Here is a 9,552-nt window from a genome sequence, read left to right as displayed (position 1 = left end):
GGAGTTGAACCTACAAATCACGGAGTTACATTTGAAAGCCCAGCCTTCAACTCTGCCAGAAGTGAAGTAACAGCGGGAAACTGTTATCGCAAAAGCAGTAGAAGCAGTGGATAGTGCAGTACCAGACTGCACGCAATTTTTTTGGGCAATCATTTGAGGTCCTAACAATCTTGCAGGAGGACCCCAATGTCTAATGACTAGAGAGGAAAGCGCACAAGCTATAATAGCACTATGATGAGGTTAAGGGCACATCGCGAACCATCGTGCTAACACAAAGGCCAGCAAAGCTGAAGGAGGCCAAGCAGCTAAAGGAACAGGTGGATGCAGCGCTGCACAAGGAAGCAATGTTGAAGGCAAGACTGAAGCCCTGACTGGATGAGGCTTACAAAGTGACAGGCTCTATTGAAGAAAAGCTTGTGACTTTGCAAGCCACTCAGCAAAAGCTTCAAGCTGATAGTTCAGGAGCAATGATCGAGCAGATGGTTGAAGACGCAAAGCAGGCAACTACATAGTGCACGGTTGAGGTTGCAGTCATAAGAGTTGAGCTGGAAGGGCTTCACGCAAAGATATCCATACCTGCCAAGTGATGCAAGGAAAAGTCATGATGTGTGCGTTGGGGGCCTGTTGGGAACGGGATCGTCCAAGGACAATTTTGGGGCTAAAATCCCATGTTTTGGGTCAAATTTTGTAATAAACTTGTAAATACTCCGCATTTTGTGGTCGCAGAGCACAAAGGTGTCATGAATCATAAAGGGTTGCCTACCCTTATTTTTGTAAAAGTAAAGGCGGCTATAAAAGATCTACCCATGGTTCGCAAACCATGGGATTATATAAAAAGAGCTAAGTAAGTAAGCTCTAAGCAGTTTAGTAGTTGAGATAAGTGTTACAGAGTGATAAATTTGAAGTAATAAGTCTAAGTTTCAAGTCGTAGCGTAGGTAGAGGCTCTATAGCTGAGTGCGCAGAGGCCTAGGATAGAAGTCCACAACTAAGTGCGTGGACTCCTACAACTATGTGTGCAGGGTGGATAGAGTCTGTAATCACTTGAAATATATCAATAAAGATAAGTATTCTGCAAATTATGTGTCTTTTTTCTTGTTAATTCATCTTGACATGTTATGTATGAGTTTCACTTATAATGCTTATATGATGTGCGAATGTATGTAATTACGTTGGTTAAGTGAATGCAAGTGAGAACATCTGTTTACGTGGTGCTAACTATGATTGTCTAATAAGATAAGTAAGACACTCAAACTAGTTTGGGAATCTGCACGGTACGCTGCCATAGCAGCGTGAAAGTACCTAATCCGCGTGTTAGGGTTGCGCGAAGGCCAATCACACCCTTTCACGAAGGTACTGAAGGTCGGAATAGAGGGCTACTTTGGCAAGCCCTAGAACTAAGTGACCTACACTAAGGTAGGGATAGAAGGAATTAATCGACATCATGACCATCTGAGGGTGTAGAAACTTGGTTCCAGCATCCCCCCATACTACTTCGGGCGAGACTTCGGTCGACGCTCCATGGGCTAATGCCGAAAGGGCCAGTAGTGTAGGGATTTGTTTGGCTAACTAACGATGAACCTGGGTTAGGCCCCCTCAAGCCAATAGTGGAAAAAAAACATATAATGAAACAATATAAAGTAGACACCAATATATGTGGTTCACCCAATTTGGGCTACATCATTGGAGAAATAGCAAGTCCTTCCTTTTATCCCTTCCAACAAAATGAATGGATTACAACCTAAAACACATCCACTTCAACCTCTTGTTCTCTCTCTTGCATTCTCATCTCTCTCACTTACAATGATATCTCAATAAATCATAGTTGCAATACAATTCCCTCATAAAAAAGAGGGTTCCTTCTAAGGAAAAAAAATCCATAACATAACATATACTATAAAATTTCTGACCTGGTGATGAATAGTCCAAATTGACTATGAAATTACAATATTTTAGAAGGATTTTTTTCTTAAAAATTTGGGGGCATTACCCCCAAATCCCTACCAATTAGGGCTCCACATAGTTTTTGTTCCCCCCCCAGACCCTCGAGAGATAATTTTAAGGGGGGAATCTCCCCCACAACCCCCATCACGAACTAGGGTCCAAATGCAACTAAAAACAAAACCTCTAAATCAAGAATATAATTAGACTCCACAACAAACACATGGGAACACCATATGAAGTAACCAAGAGCATTCCTTTAGATGCAGGCGTGGTGGAGCACATGAAAATAACCAATATTCATGTTTATGGAGATCTTTCATTTGGACAGGGCATAAATGTTCCATTAATAAACCATAGACATGGAAAACCATTAAGGTATGGGATGGTAATGAAGGGTGGATTTTTTATTAATTCTCCCGTTTTTCCTTCGGTTGTCAATTTTGCATTATGGTTTTCTTGAGAGTTGAGATTGCAAAGGAAATGAAAAAACTTCACCATAGGGATGGATTTAAGGCCAATCAAATTTGATAGAAAAATTGTGTTCATGTTGAAGTCTTTTGGGTTGGTATTATCCTAGAGATGCCAGATAGTGTTTTTAGAATCACCAATGATAAGAAGTTGTGTGGGATTATAGTCTAACTTCAAATTTTTGTCATAGTCATATTTTATTTAACAAGGAATTCGATAAATGTGTAGTCGATGAAGTAAAACCTAATTAAAGTTTATTCAATCAACAATACGAATTATATGAAGGAAATAGGAAGAGAGTGAAGTTCAGGAAGGAGAGGTCCTGAAATTGCCCTCATTACATGTAATGGTTTTTTCTTAATGGAATCCTTCTTCTTCAAATCTATCTCACGCTTTTCATGTTTTTGTGATGTATTTAGTGCTTGCATTTTTACCAATTTTCTTAGGATTTTTTTCATGGAAAATATGTATGTTTTCTCAAATTTTCTCTTGGAATTTAATCCTTTTATATACTAGCCCCAAAAATCTAGATTATTTGTGGTTTGATAGATAATTCCAACTAAATGCCTTGGAGGAATGTGTAATTTGTTGCTTGCTTGTTAGAGGTCAAATTGAGAGAACAAGCATAACATAATTGAGAGATTCCTTTGGGATTAATGAGAGCGCTTCCTACTCTTTCCACCCTCGCTATGATTTGCATGCTACTAGTATTTTACTATTTGAAATGATGAAGGATTCTTCCTATAGACGTGTTACTAATGGTATTGGGAGGTAAAACTTTATACATGCATATAAATGAAATCCTATAATATTTCGTCCATGCTAATCATTATTTTTACAAATTTGTTGGTAATTGAAGTCCAAGCCAATGTTCTATGGAATACCTTATTTTAATAGGAAAATTTATAGTTAAATTGGAGAAGGTTTCTTGAGTAAATTTTGAGAGCTTGCATTCCTTGTAACATTGGAAAATAGGACTACATTTATTATAGGAATTTAAACTAGTGAAGAATGTATCTTTCTTTATAGAATTATAATTTTGATATCTTGCATTTTTATTACTCAATCTTTAGTAGAATTGAAGTCTAGAAATGAAAGGGTGATGGAATGGTTGCTCAACATGAGTAAATTTTGTTATCTAAGATTATAAATATTTTATGGGGGACTTAGACGTATTTAAGAAGAATATATTGGAGTTTCTATGTTTCATGTAGATAAATTATCTTGTGTGATACAACAGGTGTCACATAAGTTAAGTATATCCTATGATAAAACATCTATCAATGAAGATAAAAATTCACAGTGATAAACATGTATCGCTGAAGATAAAAAAAGTCCTTGCAAAACAATATGTATCACATAAGATAAATATGTCTTGAGATACAAGGGGTATCATGTAAGAAATTTATTTTCATGGCAATATGGTGTTTGTCTCTAGGAAGAATATAGTGAAGACTCAGACAATTTGTTGAGGAAACTTGGTGATTTTCCTCTTATCACATGAGAATATATCTTAGTGGTCCAATATATTGCATTAGAATATTTTTCTAATATCTATCTATCTATCTATCTATCTATCTATATATATATATATATATATATATATATATATATATATATATATATATATATATATATAGGGTGCAATAAAGAAGTGGACACTTGGTTATCACGAAGAATATAAATTTCCTATGTGATATCTTGTGAGAATATAAATAATCCATGAAATTGACACATGAAAATAAAATAATTTTGGTGTGACAAGTAGAGAATAAAGAAAAGAAAGGGAAGAGAAAGATAAAAAGGGTCTTTATCACAAGAAAATATTTATTGGTGATGTGATGTATCACACCATGATATTTTCTTGTTGCAATACACTACACCCAAAAAAGAATATTGTCATCAGTATATGTCACAATAAAATAAATTTCTTGACCAATAAAGAGTATGTTGCACTAGAAAATTTTCTTGTGTATTATAGGGCATATTGCACTAGAAAATTTTCTTGTGTGATATAATGCATGTCACAAGAAAAAACTTTTGAGCATGATACAAAGTATTTCATTAGAAATCATTTTTGTGGGTGATATGCCACATGTCACATCCAACATGAAATATTTTTGTGTCTATTTTTCTTTATTTATTTTTAAAAAATGTGTTAAACGGAGTTTCAACTAGAGGTATGTGACAAAATGTTATAAAAGCATTGTTACAACACTACCAATTGTATGGGTTCAAGTTGGAATAGGGGATAATGACCTTGATATTATGGGAATCCGAACATTGTGTTTTCTGTCAAATAGACATGAGGAGTAAGTATGAATTATCATGCTAGAATGTCCACATTCTTGGAACATTGAGTCCAACAAAAATGTTAGGAGCGATATTGAAACACCCCCATATGTGGAAAAAATAGTGAGAAGCCTAAAGATAGGACTCTAGAGATGTTGATAATATAATAAGAATATTATAAGAGCTCAAGAAGAACACATGGTTTGAATGATGCCTTATTATAGAGTTTGACTAAGATTCAAAAGCAATTGCACCAGGAACATATTTAAAGAAAAACTAGTAGAATTATTCAAAGGAATAGGTCTCGTAGTGCTAAGAATCACATATCGAATGATGGGATATATGCACCACCAAAATAATCAAGCTCATCATATAGGGACATAATTTCTTCTAAAGATTCAATTATTTATGGTTCAAGGCCTTTTGTCCTACAAGCATAAGAATAAAAGGCATGCCATTGATTACTCATAGGGAGAAAATAAAACTATCTAACTTTAATGGTGAGGAAAAATGAGAAGAAGAAGTTGAGGCATGTATTCTTAGAATGAGGAAGTACTTTCAAGTACATGAATATTTTGGAAACATGAAAGTGAAAGTGGTCATTTCAACATGAATGGTAAAGCACCTACATAGTGGGAGGATCTCAACAACGTAAAGAATATCAAATAGAGGAAGATAACTTGGAAACAATTTTGTTAGAAACCTTCAACACTACTATGGGGGGTGAATCAGTAATGTGACTTATTATATATTTTTACCAATTTTAATTTTTAATTGGTTCATGCATAAATTAACCAACAACATGATAGAAGATCGTCACATAAGAATATAACCATGTAAGCAACTAAACCAGAATAACCATGACAGCAACAATAAATAACACAACAATCATACACATGATACACAAGGATATCTAGTGGAAAACCCCCTCTAGGTCAAAAAACCACCCTTGTTGCTATTTTGATTCTTTGAATCTTATATTATGTTAAAAAAAATCTTTTACACAGATTGTTAGCTACCATTAGCTACGAGATTCAACCATAAACAATATTTATCCTGCAACCTTAGACTAGGAGACTCAATCTTGAAAATATAGTGAGTTAACGACCATCAACTATTCTAGCTACCCCTAGGCAAAAACAACCATTTCTGCAACATTTCTACTAGCAACTACTAGCATGGAATCATTGCTAAGACTTAGCAAGCACCCACTTGCAAAATTCCACTGCTCCACAACTTATGCACACATCGATTTCATTCATTTTTAAATTGGATCCTAAAACACTCTACTCAATAAGACTTGGCTTTGTAATCAAACCCTAGTAGCAAGACAGTCTCAATGTCTACCAAACAAAAATACCACAACAAGTATGCTCTCTACTCAAGAAAAATAGTGGCTCCAATACATACATCAAATTTGCAACAACATAACCATCTAATAGCATAAAAACATCTAACACTTAGCCATAACATCAAATCCTCAATAAAGCAACAACATAAAACAATATGGAATTTTTCCATATGTACCAACAACTGTGCAAAAAAAAAAAAAGTCTCACCATAATGGAGCTACACCAAACTCTCTATCTCTACCATCACACTTTGAATCTATGTTGCAACAACCACAAATATAATCTACAAACCGATGTCTACTTAAATACCCTTCTACAGGCTTCAGATCTCCTCAGTTTGTTTCCAATTGCACACATGCACTATGTATCACTACTTGTGTACTAAAGGAATTCACACCCAATGGAGGACTTATTCAACCACTTTCAATCTTATCCAATTAATTTAAAACCTTCTAGGAATAACCAAGTCGAAATACTACTGATGTGCGCAAGGAATGTGGAGAAATTTTCATGTATAGCTTCAGCCACACCCACAACACTAGGAAATCTTGGTTGAAAATCTTTCAACTGCATGCACAACATTGGAAAATCTAGGTTGAATACATTCAAGTGGATGCATGACACACTCTCCGAGTGGTTTGGATAGAGTATAGGAAACCTCGAAGTACCTTTAGCTTAGAACCTATGTCAACTACTTTCACAACTTCTCTAGCATTTGCACACACCTCCAAACCTCTACCAAGCTCTGTGACACCTCTAAAAGTACGTTAAAAATGCCTACCGAACTCCACTACCAAGTTGTCCTATAAGCCAACAAGAAAAGGGTTGACATGAGTTCCAACAAGTCATCTACTCTCCTTAGACACATGCACAAGTTGCAATACCTCTACACAACTTTGTGGCACCTCTACAAGCAGACCAAATGACTAGTACATCAACTTTTCAACTAGGCCAAATACCTCTGCAGGAATTCATGACATGAACATGAATACCTAGTGTGCCACTCTCATCAACATGGATCACATACATTAATAAAACTTGTCCAAGGATCAAACCACATCAACGTCGTCATTTATACCACCATGAATTTTACATTAAGCATCATCTAGATCAAAACAAGATATCACAAGGTTGACATCATTGTATCAATTATGCAAACTAATATAAGGTTGGCATCAATGCCAACACAAGCTAGTAGCAAGCATGAAAACCATAATTCCAACAATCTCCCCCTTTGGCATTGATGGCAACCACACACTATCTCCAAAGCCTCTCTTCTATCCCTTCCCCTTTGACATCAATGAGAAAGGGTCAACACCATCTGATAAGGAAACGAGAACACAAGCACAAGCATTGGAGAATTTGATCTTTACATGGCTAAATAGAAATGCATATCAATAAGTATCCAAGCCTCTCATATCAACAGCGATAAGAAAAATGTGAAACCAAACATCAAGCAGTCTCCTCAAAGCATCATATCAATTCAATAAACCTCTAGTAGTAGTAATAATATGCACATAAGAACATCAATGAATAACAACATAATTGTTACAGGGAAATCTAGTGTCTATTCAGAGCTGCTAGTCCCACTAAGATGGGTAGCTATCTTAGAAACAAACAGATTAAAGTCACTTGTTTTTTCCTTTATGAGAGAGAGATGAGAAAGAAGCAGAGAGTACCAACCTTAGTCTTCCACTTGGCTCCTTTCTTGTTTCCTTTCCCCTTTGACAAAATCTCGCCACTGCTTCCTTACTTGTCCAACTTCAAAGAGCACTTGTAGATTCACAGCAGCATAATACCATCAAAGCATAGAGATCTTTCACTGTAAACAATATAGGATCAGATATATATTGACCATACAAATGCATATAACAAACACAGTATTCAGAGATACACAAGAATATGGAGGAAAACTCAAATGACTTTATTAGTAAAAGTCATAGAAGAGAGGATTACAACCACTTGGTCTGACCCAGCACCATCCTCCTAGCTTGAAAGCCCTCTTCACCTCACACAAAGCAAGATCACCCAACAATGTCTTCAAAGAGAAACCAGCAGCACCTCTTTGCAAATTACCAAATTCCAACCTCTGGATCTCTGGGATGAGGGATCCATTTATAGATATTTGCAGGGGGTGAGTCAGCTTCTGGGATTTTGATTAGTGTCATCTCTCTGATAGTTCTTGGTTCCACTTGGAGATTTCATTGATCTCTTACTCATCCCTGGGCGAATTTTGAGAGGCAAGTGTCATATGAGAAGTTTCTAAAAAATTCCTTGATCATCCACTTAGCAAACTATCTCTAGCATTTGTCTATTCTCACTCATCGCACCCTATAGAAGGACTTTTCAGTATGCATTGCAGCTCCCATGTGTAGTAGGTGTGATGCATCGCACCCTGACCATGGAGCAAGTGAGATGATTCATTTTTACCAGTTCTGAGTAGTTTTTCATGGAGAACTTCTGGGAGATGATGCAATCAGCTAACCTTGTTCCTTTAGGGTATGAAACAACACTTTTAGGGACTTAGAAGCCCTTGGTTTATGGACATATGTGATTGGGGTTGCAGTGCCCAAATATGTCTATAACAATAATGAATGAAAGTATGTGCATCTATAAGCAACATCAATCACAATGTGCACATGAGGCACCAACCCATACTCTCCATAGCAACAAACACATGACATTAGCATAATATGATGAAGTAACGCTTCTACAGCAGACACCAAACACATTTGAATGCAAAAGTCTAAACAACAACAACAATGGCCATCATCAACCTCTTTTCTCATATAATGAGGTCAAAAACCCCAACAGTGTTAGGATAGCATGATGCACATCATGAACACCTATAAGAGGATCATAATACCAACAATAGATGGCTATAGAAAATAAGAGAAAATGATATTCCCCCCCTAAACATAGGTCATCTCCAAAATCATCTCCAAGTTGTAGTGAACCACTTTCACTGCAAACAATGCTTCCTTGCCACGAATAGAAGCACAATGTGGACCAAAACTCCATATGACCATGACTAAATGACATATATTTTATGAATACATGGTTGTAGTAGTGACTCAAGACCTCATACATGACTATAACATGACTACATAATTCTCTTTCCAGTCCACTAATTGAGCCAATGATAAAGACAATACAAGTACATGGCTTCATGAGCATTTTACATGGTTTTATCAATGAAATAAATTGCTTCTATAATCATCTCTGATGGACCAATGAGTCATAAACATAGTATGACAGGACTGCTACAACATCATTAGCCCATACATATGGTTGCATTAAGACTTCATGAGACTCCTCCAAAAACATGTCTATCACCATGATGACTCAACTCACTAATGACTGGACTCTCAACCAACATAAAATTATGAAACAATAACAAATACATTGTTGTAATGATCAATAAATAAAAACCTACACATGGTTGGTCCATGTCTCAAGTCACTATATGCATGTCATGTCATAATGTCTCATGCTATG

This window comes from Pinus tabuliformis, chromosome 2_1, assembly GCF_031772625.1.
Source record: "Pinus tabuliformis cultivar Carrire ecotype Pingquan chromosome 2_1, CPIR1, whole genome shotgun sequence".
NCBI lineage: Eukaryota > Viridiplantae > Streptophyta > Pinopsida > Pinales > Pinaceae > Pinus > Pinus tabuliformis.
Note: the sequence above shows the minus strand (reverse complement) of the source record.